The sequence below is a fragment of the Athene noctua genome, chromosome 1, assembly GCF_965140245.1.
Source record: "Athene noctua chromosome 1, bAthNoc1.hap1.1, whole genome shotgun sequence".
Taxonomy (NCBI): domain Eukaryota; kingdom Metazoa; phylum Chordata; class Aves; order Strigiformes; family Strigidae; genus Athene; species Athene noctua.
The window spans coordinates 155,867,199-155,884,468 of NC_134037.1; the positions used below are offsets into that span (position 1 = coordinate 155,867,199).

Consider the following 17,270-nt stretch of genomic DNA (forward strand, 5'->3'; position numbering starts at 1 on the left):
CTATGTAAATATGCTCTTTCACTAGGCATGTTGCTTGACATTAGACTGAGGTCCAACCTCATATTCTGTAGGGCACATGAGGATAAAGGCACAGCTTTACTATCATAAACAACAAATTTGTGTTTTGGCAAGCCTGTCACCAGGAAAAATTTGGCTCAGAAGACATGGACACACAGTTGAACTTGTGTGAAGTCAGCCTGATCAGACAAAACATGGAGCTTTCAGTTGGCTTTACAACAGCTGCAGGAGAACTGGCACTTGGTCTGCTATAATAGAGCCTGCTAACCTATCAGTTAACTTACTAGATTTTTAAGAATAAAAATCAACAGAATGAGCTCAAATTAAGTCAAGTGCTTTACAGCATGTGGTCACAGTGTTTTGATCCTGGCTGGAAGCCCTCAGATAGGATCTACTGCATGTAAAGCTATGGCTTAATTCTGGTATTTTGCAGTAACCTGTCTTCAGCTGTGAAGTCATCTTAGATAAGTCCCCATTTTGACAGGTCTACCCTTTGCCTCTTATCTCTCTGTCTTCTCTGGTGGTGCACCCAGACAACAGCATTGAGCAGCCATCGTGTAAATGCAACTAGTGAACTGACCTGACCAGTGATTGAAAAGTAACATGTCCTACTAAGTCAGTTATTTTTCACAGAGATCTATCTGTGAGCCAGTTCACTCTGTAGACCTTAACAGCTATAGTGAGACAACCCACACCACAGAAGGGCAGTTAGAGCAAACGGTCAAAGAGAGCATTTCTCGCTTTGTACACAGAAGCCTTTTAATCCTTTGACAGCCGGTCCCCATTTGCTAGCACAACACAGCAAAAAAAGCAGCCACAGTCATAAAGCAAGCTTCCAGCATGAGGTTTCTGTGACTACTGAAGAGCTCTTCTCTTCATAGTCTTAAAAGTCACCTACCTGATTGTACTGTTGTCTAGTTTTTGGTATTTCGAGGAATTCTTCAACCTATCATGTGTTTGGCTTTATGGGAAGATTATCCCATTAAAGGTTTAGTTGGGATGACAGGAATCCGCCAGGGATGATGTCAAGGCTCAGAAACTCCCTAGTACACAAGCATGCATCTTACCTTTTTCCTTTTAGCAGCATAATCATATTGATCTGTTTTTTAACTACATACCTCCTATGTATTGGCATACGTTCCCTAAGCGAGATGCTGGAGCTGTGACTTTCTTTTAGCCGGTTGCTACCACCCCTGTGTCAGGGGGTACCACCGACTGCAAAGTTGGCTGGAGGAACCATGCTAGGAGGTTTCAGATTTTTTTTTAATTTTATTTTATTTTTATTTTTTTCTGGACAGCTTAAACTAGGCAAGTGGAGCATGTAGTGGTGAAAGAGCATAGGGAAAGAGTTAATGTTCATTCACACATTTTGCATGAACTCACATAAATGACTGCATCAGGAAAGGAAACAGCTTTTTTCTTTTAGGTTCAGAAACCTAGAGTTTGAAAGTTTCAGACTACTCTGATTCACACTACCTCTGCTCAACTGAGCGTGGAGATTCGAAAGCAAGCATCTATGGGAAAGACAAATCCCCTTGGTTCTCTCCTTCAGCTACATACACTTTGTGTGGCATTTCAGCTCTCAGGACAACCTGGCCCTAAGCACTGATCTGAAGACAGAAGTTTTCCTTCATTGCTTCTAAAACTGCATGCATCAGATGTACAGTGAAGCAACGGTAATGAGCTGTACATTGGTTCAGGTCCTCATCCCATATGGGCAGTAAATGAAACAATTATTTCAGTCCCTTCAGTAAGAGAGAAATGATGTGAGGAGTAACTTTATGTACTCTTCAAGAGTTGTTTGAGCTGTGACTTACTATCTTGCTATTCTATCTTGCAACTTGCAAATAAACCAAATCCTTCCTAAGCAATTAATATTGCAGTGTACTCTGTGTATTCTCCTTAACTTATTCTGTACTGTCTGTGGATCAAGTGCTTAAAATGGTATGTTCAACATGGTGGAATCTCAGAGTGAACCTGAACCTCTCTGCTCTGAAATAGTGTTTTTACTTTCCTATTTGTTGTGGTTGTGGTGGATCTTGTGAAACTTCATTTCATCTGAACAGTGTTTTGCTTTAGTTCTATTAATATTAAATTGACATCCTGAGTTTCTTCCATTGTCAATTCACTCTGGTTCTTTATCTGACAATGCATAGTCAATATGATTTTGAAAATTTCATTTGATCTAGTTTTAGTATTTTTGAAGAAGTAATGCAGCTGATCAGAAATTGTTCAGCTGCTGAACATAGTTAACTGCATGACAGTTAAAAGGACCTGCCATGGGATTTAAGCTTATGTTCTCAGCTTACATGTACCTGACTTTTCCATCAGATAGTCCTTTGATTATTCTAGTAATTGAAATACATGCTATTGTCCTAAAGCAAAACAAACAACACCTTTCCCCAAGGTTAAGAACTGAAGTTGTCTTTGTCCTTTGGCAAAAAATATCTAGCAGTATCAAATGGATTCAGCAACAGCATATGAATTTAGAGAAAACTAAACTGCAGAGTAATTTTGACAAGGTAAAGACAGTGGAATCAAATCCAGGATGGTTTTGACCTGATATATCATTTACATATTCTTTAGTTCTTTCAAAGCTCCAGTCAGTAGCAGCCAAGATCAGTGGAGTAGATACTCAATAGAGCCCAGGATATAGAGACTTATGCTGCATTTGATGCTTGGTTTTTCTGCCATTCTGTGAGGTGACCACAGGCTACTCTCTTATCTTTCTGTGACTCAGCTTCTCCCTCCATCATCTCCATTTTGAAAAGATCACATCCTTTTTATTTTAAGATTTATGGATATTCTACATGCATGTACCTTGAATGTTGACCTTCATTTCTGCTTGATTGCTTTTAATTTATTGTGCCACTGAAGTACAACCACTTTATGGTTAAAACAGAGTGCCTTTTTATTTCCCCATAAAGAACAGGATCATGAATAATACCTAGGTTTCTCAGTGGAGTCCAGTGGGTTTTCTATAAAATAAGACCCAAGAGTAATGTAAGGGTACTTTTAAAATTAATTCAGAATGATTCTTCTTGTATATTAAAACAGGAGTTGCTACCACATAAAAATACTACCAACAGAAAATTAATCTATTAGATATTCAGAGATTAGCGAAACCTAAGTCACTAGTGTTCAAAAATTACAAGTGAAACTCAAAATAAATGAAGAGATATGGTTTAAAAGTCACAGATATTTTGATTATTATTTTTGATTATGATTTTGATTATGATTATGATTGCTTCAACTTTAAGAAAAACTCCACTCCCGTTATCTAGTAAGCCACTCTGAGTTACATAATGCAGCTGACCGGATGTAGCTTGTGGATGAGGAAGGTGTGCTTAAAAAAAGAAGAAAGGTAGGATCTTGCTTGGGGGAAGAGGTAATGGATTTGCACGTGGTTTAGATGGTATAAAGTGAGTGATAAAGTCTAGATGAGTACAGATAACTGCCAGAGTAAGTAGTAAAATTATAGGAGTTCTAGCCATCTTTACCTTACATAGATGCTGTGCAAAGCAATAAACTATCAACAAAGTAACCCACATCATAGAACTTTTATGAAAAACTGCAGATGAAGACTCTTTTACTTGTGCTGAAAAATTAGTTAAACACAAAATGTCATCGTGTATTGGGCTACTCAAAGAGAAACTAAATGAGCAGCGTTCCTTCAGTTTTCATTGCTAAAGTAAAATGGGTCATCATCACAGAATCACCAAATCACAGAATAGTCTAGGTTGGAAGGGACCTTGAAGATCATCCAGTCCAACCATTAACCTAACACTGACAGTTCCCAACTACACCATATCCCTCAGCGCTATGTCAATGTGACTCTTAAACACCTCCAGGGATGGGGACTCCACCACCTCCCTGGGCAGCCCATTCCAACACCTAACAACCCCTTCTGGAAAGAAATGCTTCCTAATATCCAGTATAAACCTTCCCTGGCACAACTTGAGGTCACTACCTCTTGTCCTATTGCTTACTACTTGGTTAAAGAGGCTCATCCCCAGCTCTCTGCACCCTCCTTTCAGGTAGCTGTAGAGGGCGATGAGGTCTCCCCTCAGCCTCCTCTTCTCCAGACTAAACACCCCCAGGTCCCTCAGCCGCTCCCTGTACGACCTGTGCTCCAGACCCTGCACCAGCTTCGTTGCCCTTCTCTGGACACGCTCGAGTCATTCAATGTCCTTTTTGTAGTGAGGGGCCCAAAACTGAACACAGGAATCCAGGTGCGGCATCACCAGTGCTGAGTCCAGGGGTCAGATCCCTTCCCTGTCCCTGCTGGCCACGCTAGTGCTGACACAAGCCAGGATGCCATTGGCCTTCTTGGCCACCTGGGCACACTGCTGGCTTCTGTTCAGCTGGCTGTCAATCAACACCCCCAGGTCCTTCTCTGACTGGCAGCTGTCCAGCCACTCCTCCCCAAGCCTGTAGCGCTGCTGGGGGTTGTTGTGGCCCAAGGGCAGCCCCCGGCATTTGCCCTTAGTGAAACTCCTCCAGTTGGGCTCAGCCCATGGCTCCAGCCTGTCCAGGTCTCTCTGCAGAGCCTCCCTACCCTCGAGCAGATCAACACTCCCACCCAACTGGGTGTCATCTGCAAACTGACTGAGGGTGCACTTGATCCCCTCATCCAGATCATCAATAAAGATGTTAAACAGGAGTGGCCCCAAAACCCAGCCCTGGGGGACACCACTCATGACCGGCCACCAACTGGATTTAACTCCGTTCACCACAACTCCTTGGGCCCGGCCATCCAGACAGTTTTTTACCCAGCAAAGCGTGTGTCCATCCAAACCTCGAGCAGCTAGTTTCACCAGGAGAATGCTGTGGGAAACGGTGTCAAAGGCCTTGCTAAAGTCAAGGTAAATTACATCCACAGCCTCTCCCTCATCCAATAAGCAGGTCGCTCTGTCATAGAAGGAGATCAGGTTTGTCAAGCCGGACCTGCCTTTCATAAACCCATGCTGACTGGGCCTGATGATCTTGCATTCTGCTTTCAAAGAGAAACATAGCAGTAAACACATCTGAAAAATAAAGAATAAAAAATAAACCCTAAAGAATAAAAATAAAGCCTTAGAGTGCTTAAAAAATATATTCTGATTAACACATGGGTTAAATGTAAAAATATTTATTTTAATTGTAAACAAAATTGATGTATCAAAATAGATAAAGCCTGAAAATTAATACCAAGAAATAGCTTGAGCAAGTTGTTCACAAGACTCCAGAATATCTAAATGGATCTGTCATATTTAATGTAGAATTGACCAATGTGTAGTCTGAATCATTTGTAATAATCATGCCTTTGCTCTAAAATGTTAAGCTTGGCCAGTGCTTAATTAGTTCACACTATAGCTATACTAATTTGCCTGTGGCTTCCTTAGATATAAGGCAAAGACTCCATCATACTCTAGTGAGACTAAAAATCTAATCCTTTGTTTCCAAGCTTGGGTATCTATTATCAAGCACAAAGCTAAGTGATCTTATAAGATATGAACACTACAATTCTTCTAAAGATGAATTTAAATCTGTAATTAAAATCCAGCTTTTCTGAGATGAATACCTGAGAAAGAGGACACGGGACTTTACGCTTCTAAAGATTTATAGGGACTGAGGAAAGAAGAAGAGTTAAGAGAACCCATTAATTGGTACCAATGGGACAGGGATAGTCATCTAGTGCAGACTGATGCTATCCAAAGACACATGCTTCCCTAAGCACATCGCCACATTGCTGTAGTCTTGGACTGACTTAGCAGCTATGGCTCAGTACTCCACTGATTCAGCTATAGTACTTCTGGCTCTGCTGCAAGATGGAAATGCTCCCACCTCCTTTCATTTTAATTTCTGTTAAATTGCCAGCCCCTTTTTTGGTCTAGGAAATTGTTATCCTCATCTCTGTCAAAAGACAGTGAAACCAGGACTTGTGGGAATCAGCAGTAACATTTATGAAAAGCAGGATACAGAAATTTGTATAATTGAAATGTGATAAGATTCCCTGAAATTATAAGTAAATGCTGTAAAAGCAAGCAATATACAGACCTATTGGTATTTACCATATTTATGCTAAAGCTAATATAACTCATTCAGTCAGGGAGTAAAGAATTTGTTCTCTTTTTAAAAAAATATATTTTCTGCTTAAATCATTAGCATTGCATAGAACATACTATTCTAATCAGCTTTGGTAGAATGCAAATAAAATATGCAGTTTCCTATTCTCTTTCTTATATTCCACCAAAGTGAATTTGCTTATTCACTCTGGTGGAATACCAGGTGTCCAATTGTGTAAAAATGTTTTTAGACATAAGGTGAAAGAAAAGTTCAATTTCCCATTACTATTTTTCCCATCAGTTTTTACAGTATCATATTTTCCTTTATGCTGTTCTTTCCCATAGTGTGCTTATGCAAAAGCCCATCTGCAACGCATAACTAATGACATGCAAGGTATTTCATCAGATTGCACCTTAGTTATGATACCCCTGCTTAGTAAACCGAAATGCCCTATTTTCTCAGTTGCTTTACTGATACTGATTACTTCCTTACTAGGTACAATTTATGGAAAATACAATCTCCTGTACCCTCTTACAGGAGCTACCAATCCCGTGACATCAGCACCGAAAGATTACTAGGTACCATACAGTAAAAGGTACAGTAATCAGTGACTATAATCCCTTCAGACTATTAGATAGCCATTTCTTGTCACAAGCTCATGTGGCCCCTGGTTGTGAGTCCTGCCAGTTCCTCTGTATGAATCTTCTGTTTCTCCCCCCTGTCCCTCTCTAAACAACTCAGCTTCCCCTCTATATACAGCATTGTTACCAGGTTAGCGAGGCTTTAAGATATTTTTCTTTTTTTTTTTTTTTTCCTAGTTTTTACTTTGCAGTAAAACTGTGCAGATGAAAAGCGCTCCCAAAGCACAGTCAAAATAAGCTGTTGTTTTCTGCCTCTAGTTTTTGCTGTGTTCCAACCACACCATAGGAAGGAAGGAGATAGATTTTAAATGAGGAAATTCAACCTGTTTCTTTGAGCTAGAGATGCTTAAGACTGTTGGGATTCTAGAGGGCTTTCTGAGAGAGAATGGCCATGTGAGCAATCCTGCGTGAGAACAAGACTGATAAGAGCCTCAGCCTGAGCAAGAATGCAATAAGGATGTGACCCTGAATGAGGGGGGAGAAACTCGACGAGACAAACACCCCCCGGAAGGGGTTGGGACGGAAGAGGAAGTTCCCCAAGGCAGGAAGCCTGGCCAGGCTGATGTGGCACTTTTTATCCAATCATAAGAAGGTTTAAAGCGCGGGCTAAGTTAACTGCCCAATCTTGAGGACTTGTACTGCATGTTACTCACATGTGCGGGAGAACATTATAAAAGGGCTTTCTTAGTTGTAATAAACGGGCATTGCTTGATCACATTGGTCGTGTGCGTGCTCAGCTCTCCCGCAAAGACTTTAATTAACATCTTAATTCACTTTGCAGTTTATCAGCCTGAAAATAATGGCTTGGGTCTTCAAGTTGAGCTCGTTATATTTGCAGAAATCAAATAAGGGATGTGAATCTCATAAAGAGTCACAAGAGTGCCACTTTGCACTACTGTACTCTCTCCCTGTTCTACAGGTATGCTAGGTATAGCACAAGACTCAAACCTTACCACAAACTTCAATTTAATATACAAAGGAAGGATATGTAAGATATCTGCCATTATCAAAGGTTTTACGAATACAGTAATATGAGTTCTATTCAGTGAATGTATCTCATATTCCTAGGAAGAGAACCTTGATCTTTTATGCCACATGGAGCAACAAATCCTCAGACCACTTTATTTTGACCCAGACACCTGTGAAAACGTCTTTTAGAGTGAATGCATGGGTTGAAGAACAGTGGAGAAACAGAGCCACTGCCTGTGACCCTGCAGATACTGCCTGTATCTATACAACTGGAAAAGCGTTTGCATAGCTACATAGCTAGTGTGGAAGGAGACCTGGCTACTCAGGTTTCCATTAGAGGGGAATGCTTAATGTATAGGCATGGAGAGGGCAAACACAGGTTTCCCAGGGTGCACGATCCAAGAACTAGGGTGTCTGGCTTCACCACATACCTGCCCTGCAGAATCCATGAGCCATCAACCTTCTGTCTTCCAACACAGTTAGAACCTTCCTTTCACTAACAGGGAATTAAAAACCCAACAAACTAAACTATACTGTCACCACTTTTTCTCCCATACTTTCTGTTTGTTACTAGGTATCTCGGTGGCTAAATACTTCCTTTCCATTTCTCTAAAATTTCTTAGACAGAAATGCCAATAGAAATCTGTGTTTATTTTTAAAGAAGCTTTACTGATCTCTGCTCAGGCAGTTCTAAGAAACTATTTAGGAGTCAACTCGGAATGGTGCAGCATTCTGGAAAATGGCATCACAATGGCTCTTTTGACCTGCCCTTTACTGCTTACCACCCAGCCAACATAAGAGAAACAAGGGAGAGTGTACAGTCCCAAGGTTTGTTACCCAAGCCATATCTGCAGAGCAAAGACAACTTCCGTCTTCTGTTGTTTGGCATGTGGCATTTTGCTAAGTATATTTCAACATGACAAGTATATCAAGAGACTGCAAACCCACATCATCATCATCTTGCTCTGTGAATTCAACTACCTTACTCTTAGTAGGGGTGAATGAATGACATTTCCAGAATTTTTCCTCATAGAAAGAAGACAAAAAGACAGATTGGAAGTCTAAGGACATTACAAGCAAGCTGCAAGCTGAGGAGTGTGTATAAAAATGAGTCAAGTTACTAGACACTTTGGGCAGCATCATTCCCATGGACTATGAGGCATTAAATGATATAAAAACATGATCAGGAAAGAGTTCTGCTCTTACATTATGAGTTATTACAATTCACTCATTAGAAAGGCTCTTTAATACTAAACAAATGTTCAAATTCACAAGTTTATTATTATTATTATTACTGATATATTATTACTGTATTGCAATACCATCTATCTGGCTCAGCTTACTTATCCCTATATAATTAGCAAAGTGACCTGACTTCTACTTCATACAGACCAAACACCATAGAACTTTGACAATCAATTTCTGAATTGCAAAATTGCACAGCAAGTGTCTATACTGAAATGGTGATGATTTGCAAGGCTTTGTAAATCACACAGCTAAAAAAAACCCAAACAACAAAAGCCAAAAAAAAACCCCAAAAAACCTAACAATTCATCATTTTTACCATCAACTTAAGATGAAGAACTCAGATTTGACCCACAGCATGTCTTCCTATAACTAACTAAAATTTTCAAGCAAGTGATAAATGCATTCAATACAAGAGAATGCATTGTTTCCTGTTCTAACAACTTTATGGTGTCAGAGCTTGCCTTTCAGGTGAGAGGTCAAAGAAGTAGGCTGATTATATAAAAAAAATTTAGTTAACAAAAAGCATTTGTCTGTAACTGAGGTCATTCCTTATTTGAGAGCAGCAAACAATCTGTTACAGAGGTCAACAGTTGAAAGAAACTGGCTGAACAACTAAAAGCACTTAAAAGTCTTTTGAGGCCAGTTAGAGTTCATTACATTTTTGTTTGATGTTGCTTACTCTGGCATACTGAGCTATCCAGAATACTCCAGTAGCTTGAGAGTATGCCTTAGCAACCTGAAAATATCAGTTCTTGTCTGGTAGTACTGCATATGGCAGTGCTTCAGAAATGGTACCTTCGGATCAGCAAATACCTACTCACTGTCTTTGAGTACTGCTCATCTTAAACAGTTCCAGATGAAGCAACTACATTGGAGAGGATGGAGGTTACGATGCCAAATCCAGCTAACACTTTAATTTATAATATATTCTTGCAACCTGCTCTTGACAGTGACATGACCCCCTATGGATTTCTGCAGTGTTTCGGTACATGAAAAGAACACAACCCCTGGGAGGAATGTTCTGCTGTCCTTGTGGAAATCCATTTCAGAGTCAAAATCACCCTTTTCCAACAGGGTTCACGTTATACCAGACAGGATTCTACCCGCACTCCATCCCACTGAGCAGGTGCTACCCTGTTGCGCTGCTTCAGCACATCTTCCCAGGCTCAGACCTTGGCTAGAACAAAAAATTTGTAAATGATCACATCTGAGGCACATGTGCAGAAGGAAACCTTAATTCCTGCATTTGAGAAACTGCATTTTTTGCAGTCTTCACATTTTATCAGTATTAATATATTATTGCTGGTCTCCTGTCATATTTTTTTTCAGTCAACATCATGACTTGTTTGTTAGGTAGGCTCAGTTTATAATTTTGGAAGCCTGGTGCTGAAAAGACCTACTGTGGCATTAGGGTTATTTTAATACCAGTTGTGGAAAAAAGGTATGTCTTTAAGATATTCTTATGTTAGGTCATATTTTGCTCATATTTTATTTCCATGCATAAAAGAGTAAATACTCACCTGATTGAGCAAAGAGCAGACCAGCACCACAGAGAGGTGGGAATAGATGAGTGGGGCCAGAATGTGCCAGTGAATTTCAGATAGTGTGAAGCAAATGATCAATTCGGCGCAACAGAGCAGAATGAAGGAAGGGAGCAAAACAGCCACCGTGTTACCTCAGGAAACAGGTGGCTCTTTAGAAAGAATGTAAAAAGACATAAATGATCTTCATGAAGGAAGGAATATAGAAAGCAGGTGTAACTGCAGCAAAAAATACAGAACTGTAATTGTAAGTAGAGCAAAATCTGGTAAAGACTATGAACTGGGAGATAAGAAACTTGATTTTTGCACAAGAGACTAACAGCTAATAACAGGTCTGTTAACAGCAAAGTTACGAATAGAAAAGGTTTAGCAGAAGAGAAGTTTGTCAACGAGTTTAGTTGTAACATGGGGCATCAAAGTTCAGTGATTTGCATTATTACTTCTTGTGGAAGTTTTCATTTTGTATGTATAAATGTTCAGAAAAATCTACCAATCAGATCTCAAACAGAAGAACATTTTAACACAGTGCCCATATCAACATATATGGAATAGGAAATAATGTCTAACACCTATTAGTTTGTCTAAGAAATCAAAAATCATTGCTACTTATGAAGGATCTGTAGCTTTTATCTTGGGACAACATAGAATTAAAAAGGCGACTCCTTTTGTCAAGTAAGCATCATGTATCAAATCACAAAAATAATGCTGAAGTGAAAAAAAATTGGTTTAATTTCAATGAAAACTGTATTAAGGAAAGAAAACTTGCAAATTCTTGCCAGGGAAAGAATTACCATCACAATATTTCTGAAATAACATTGTAAACAAAGCATGTATAAAAAATACAAGCCAGGAACTTTAGCTCTTGGAAGCAATGTTGATTTACACCACCTGAGAATCTGGCACCGACAGAAAGAGGACAATCAGGCTCTTTCTTCCAAATACTGAATTGTTCTTACTACAGTACCATTATATTATAATATGACTAGGAAATGCTGCAAATGGATCTAATTATTATTATAATCCTAACATTATAATCTTGAAGTCCTTGTCAAATGTTATTTCCAAGACATAGAGAGATGTCCTACAGGCAGGAGAATTAAAATAAATAGATTAAATAATTTCCTACTGGCGAGATATCCTAAAAAGCTAATAGGTTTAGATTCCAGATTGGATTCTGCAGCAAAGATATTTGATTTGCTTGTCAGAATTTAAAGATCTTACTGTGCTCCATCAATCATTATGTGTAAGACAGGTTAATAAGAAAAATCAAACTCAATAATTACAATCCAGACAAAATTTTGGCAATGTGTATTAACTAGGGGTCAAGTAGGATTGTGCCTTTAGTCTAATGTTTTCAGTGGTCTGGGATGTATTTCTGGTTAGTACTCATCCATATGCTTTACTGTTTCAGATACACAATAATAATTCTCTAATAAATGTGGTGAAGATTCCTGTTTATGAAATATATTGACCTTTAATACAAATGTATGTGTTGTAAATATTTTATGATGTATATATGTTAAAAGAAAAGTTATTGTGGTTTTATCTTTAAATCGGTTCGAGGCTTTGTAATCTCAGACTATGTGATGGCTATGTTGGTGTTTTGACGATGTTGCTACTGCACCTAGTGGAAAAGTACCAGACAGACCCTTGTATCAGGCAGACCCTTGTTTTGATGGAGAAGTACCAGAAGGACCCTCATTTTAGCGGGAAGAGGAGTGGAAAAACACCAGAGAATCCCCCCTCAACAACACCAAAGAATCTGAGCAGATTTGAGAAAACTCCACTACCCTTGCGTGGACTAAACACACCCATCTTATGAATATGTATTAGGAAAAGACTATAAAGGGGGTGGGTTTGTTTACACGGTGTGCATCTGTGGCAGAGAGGAGAGTCCCCGGCGTACCCCACGCGGTTTTGCTTATTCTTATGTAAATAAAATTATAAAACTATATTTGGCTTTTGGCTTCTAAATTTATAACAATTCCGTTTAAGAAAAATGGTGGCTTGCAGATCCAGTGGACACTGAAATCCTCCAAAATTTGGATGACTGGATCTTATTTGTGATTACTTGAGTGACAAGTTTTGAAACCAAGACAGACAAAGTGAGTGAATCAAGGTCACACTGATAGGATTCTTCCAATGCCATCAGCTTGCTTTCACCTGATTTTAGAAAACCATTCTGCTAATTCTTCATTAAATGTCTATTCCCTCTGTAAGCAAAGGTTCAGAATTGCTTCAGCTGTGAAGGGATCTTATGCTTTGAAATTTATCACACTGGAAATAAGATCAGTCATTTAATTTGACCTTTGTGACATTTGAATAGTTTTCATATGACTTCCAGATGACAACAGTGCCTTTTTGGAAGTAACTCTTGCCTGATTAAAGGAATCAAGTTATTAAAATAGTGCAAGTGCATAAATATTATCAATCAGGTCAGTGGTGTTCCAGTATGAGCCAATGTCCCTTATCTTACATTATGTTGATAGTACTGCCATCTGTTACACTTAAAAGCCTTCAAACTGAAAGAGAAGGAATATTCTATTAGCAAATAATTTCTGCTAGGGTACCATCTACACTTCTGCTTGCGGGGCCTGACAAAAACCCCTGTGATATCCTTTATCTTACAGATGTCTCTCTAGAGCCCTGTGTGGCTAAAGAGACAATGGTTCCTGTGAAATCTGCTTGCTTCCCTGCCAGGTCATCTCTCACTCTGAGGGGAAAGAAAAGGAAAACATCCTATTCTCTCTGTGCTGTTGGGAAAGCAACATGGTGAGAGAATGAATGGAGACTGGTAGGGGGAGCTGAGTCTGATCATGTCAACTGTGAAGTCAAACACAACCACCATAGATTCTGTCAGAGTGGGGATATTGTGTTTTCTTTTCAACATGCTTCTGTGCATGCTAGGCATTTTTCCAGCTTCATAGAACTACAGAAACTACCCTCTTCATTGCACAAAACCCCTCTTGCCCAGAGGCAGATGATTCTTCAGACATGAACCATCTCACACCTGTAGTCCTGAAGACAGTTCTTGAATTTGTAAATGACAAGATACAATTCCAGACCTCAGGCTCCTCCTGAGCAACCAGCAATCTGAGAGCAAGATCCTTTCAAGATCTGTAGCTGGCTCAGTTCCTCTCCATAACTCCTAGCTAGTGTTATGGTCGCTGATATTGTTAGGAATGCAAAATGTTGTGGATGGTGTTTGCTGTTAGTGACGGCAAGGATCTGAATCTTAAGCCTTATAGTGCCAAGGTTTAATTCCCCAGTCTGCCACAGACCTCTACAAACCACTAAGTCACTGTTTCTGTGCCTTAGGTACTAAGTTTCTCAAGCATTTTTGCAAGGATACATGCCCTGCAGTCAGTGAAAAAGTCAGGTATTTGTGATGCTGAAGAGAAATGTCTTGCTGCAGTTCAAAGACAACAAGAGGAGTCAGCAAATTGTCTGAAGAGTCCTTAATGCATAAATTAACTGAGGGACAAGGTTACTTTAACTGTTCTTCATTGTACAAGGGGAAAAATTAATCACTTGTGCACTTTCTGAAATACAGGTGTAATTTTTTTAACAAAATAATGATTAGTTATACTAATTAGCATAAGGTAAATTAGGTGTATTGTCTGTGGTAAATACTCTTACACTCAAAATACTGATATAGGCGTATGCCATTTATTGCTTGTCCTATTAGCATTTCCCGGTCAAATACTCCAAACTATCCAATGCAAAAAAGCCTCATTAATAATACAGTCAAAGTTGTTACATGTACAAAGCCACCTTTCTAGTATTTACCCCTTGTCTATGGTGGTGGCCTCAATCCCATGTCCCATTCCACTTCATTACACAGCTTCTTTCCTCAGCCTGCTCCTTTCCCCTTCTTCCTAGGCGAGGGTTGAAAGCTGCCCCTGCAGCCCCCCAGTACCCCCAGAGTTTGTCCATCAGGGACTGCCTGGGGCTGTCAGCCCCTTCCCTGGGGGCACTCACTGAGCTGGAGCTCAGACAGGCTGGGCAATGGGCACTTGCCCACGGGGCACCTGGTAAACCCAGCTCAGCCCCGCTCAGGTCAAGGGCAGCCCAGACACCCTCAGGACCTGCCACAGCCTGATGCCTGCCCCCAGCAGTGGCAAGTATAACTAAGCGTACTGGGTTGTAATGTAATAATGTTAATTTAAATAAATGAAGGGAACCTACACTGAATATGACTATTCTGTACTTAATTTCACACTGAGGAAAACTGACAAAACTGATGGGAAATATTTTTTTTAATAATATAGAGTCTGTTGAAATAATTGACTTCCTCCTAATTCCTTCTTTGAGAAAATGAACATTACGCATATTCTCATAATGTATTTCATAAATGATGAGTGATTCATGAAAGACCTGCCTGTGATGAAGAATTAAAAACATGCAACCACAGATTTAAATCTTAATTGAATGCTTTGTGTTTCCTAGTAATTTGATAATAAATCTTTCATCTTTTAGTGGTATAGGCTAATGTTAACAGAAAAATAATTTGGTTTTCAGTAAAGAGGTCAGCTACTCCTCTGCTTCATTTCACCATATCTTGTGTTACACAAAATAGGTAGCAAACATTTCTCACTTTTCTGTAGGTGTCCAGCAATGTTATCTAATGCCAATACTCAGATCTGGTAAAGGACATTACTTATGCCTGAAAGGAGACCACCAAATAATCCTTCTAGTAGTGGAGATTCACCTAGTTATACAATTATTTGGTCTGAGAAATATGAAAAACCTTTCTGTATTGTAAATTTAGGCCTTATTTTACCAGATCAAGTCATTCCTATTCACTGGGCCATGAGGCACCTGTTAAAGACAGCTCAGCCCACGGCAAGCTCAAGGCCTGTGGCCTTCTGGTAACAATGGCAATATCTACAAATTGCACTCATCCTTCAGTGTTGACATCAGTGGGGGTGCAGGCTGAGAGGTACTGCCTTCCCTGAGGCAAGCGAATGGAGCACCACTGAAGCTAATGGGTACCAGGAGAGGGTCTATGGACAGTGCCCATTGCTGCACTGAGGCGTGGCCAAGGGATTATTACCAAAATGATCTTACATGCATAAAGAAAAATATTTCTGTTCTTATCAGAGAATGTGCATGGCTGCTGGTAAAAAATGTAGCTATACTTTGTCTTAAATGTGCTTGCCGCTCAGATTCCTAGTATTTTTTCTAACAAAACAAAAAGACCACCGATACAAACATGCCTACATTTCAAGGGAAATAGTAGCAAGTCTTTGTTCTTTGAATTAAAACTCCTCCTTTTGTTTAAATCTTTGAGCTGCTTTGCTTAGTCTATGACAATTCAATAATTATTTGCATATCATTGATTTTCTTCTAAAGCTAAAGTCACTAGACATTTGGCTCACAGCCAGTTTTGCCAAACCTAGATGGATATAAATCATTGCATAAATTTTAATGGTAGCTAGATTCTGACTCTGAGATTTTCTTCAGTTGTTGGATTGTCAAAATAAAATGCTGAACAAACACTCGTGTCTTGTATCATTACATTTATTGTTGAAAATTACTGGTCGATATTTGCTTGCACATTAACTAATAGCACTATTTCACTGCCCAAACAATATTATAGTTAATAGCAATTGTGATGTCTCACACCACAATAAAAATTGGCTTCAAAAAATCGATAGATTCCCTCTTTTGTATCAGGGAAGACAGATGCGCAATAAATCATGTATTTTGAAGTGATTCTTTAGTCTGACAACATGGTATCCAGAATTACTTTGAATGATAGGTATGATTCACTGTAGAGTCAAATTCTAATACGAAATACATCTTTGAGTACCTTTGTTGCTTCTGTTTAGGGACAAGACACTGCCATAGTGTCTCAATGAATCTTCTGAGCCAAAGTGTATAATACAAGTTTGGAATTCACACCACTAGTTTTGCCTGGTTGATGCCATTTGTGGATTGTTCAAGTTACTGCAATGTAATTTGACTCATGATGATCATGAATGTGAATCTAATTCTGTGGTTTGAGACAAATAGAATATACATACAGAATAATAGAAAACTGATTTATCTAAATTAACATCCTTAAGTTTCAAATATAAGCATTTAAGTTTCTTTCAGAAGGAGGACCCTCACCAAGAAAAAGACATCCACCAACACATTTCACCAAGCAGATACAGCATGCAGGCTATGACAGTAAACTTAGAGAAACACATCAAAATGGAGTGGCTTTTTGGCAGCTGTTCAGACCGAAAAATATTGCTGCTTTTAAGGGAAGAGTTCTCTCAGTTTTATCACAATGATCCAAATACAGTTTTTACAATACTTTAAGCCCATTTTTTTTCAGAGCAGATATATTAAGGATACAATTTCAGTGATCTTTTAGCATGACAAATTATCTTCAGTCATAGGCATAGCAGAATAATATCTTACCTTTTGTTATCTGAACAAATAATGGCTTGCTGTAAGACCAAAGCATTGGTTATATTGTGCAAAGGTTTAATACGTCACAAATTCGGCATGGATAATTGCTAAGTATTCTTGACTCGTAATCCGCTCAGCACCTCCTCACCAAGGACACTGTCCTTCCTGCTTACATATGTATTTGTCTGCATTGGAGCTTTGCTTCAAACTCACTTTCTTCCAGAAACATCTTTCTCTGTACCAGAACTTTGTGCTGGAGTTTTGTACCAACAAATAATACCTGCAGGATAAATCCAGACCTGAAATATTATAGTCTCTGATTTGCTGCATTGGTTTTTTTTTTTTTTTAAAACATGCAACTTGCATGTCATTTTTTTTCCTACATGTCCCTAAAGCTTTT

At 39.1% G+C, this 17,270-nt stretch overlaps 1 long non-coding RNA gene across 1 annotated transcript in view; it reads right to left on the reverse strand.

The window, feature by feature from the left end:
- Positions 1-16,938, reverse strand: part of LOC141958991 (uncharacterized) — a 53,125-nt gene extending 36,187 nt beyond the window's left edge. Inside the window, exon 1 of the long non-coding RNA XR_012633382.1 lies at positions 16,880-16,938. This is a non-coding gene — a long non-coding RNA (uncharacterized LOC141958991). The remainder of the gene's footprint in view (positions 1-16,879) is intronic.
- Between the last annotated feature and the right edge of the window lie 332 nt (positions 16,939-17,270).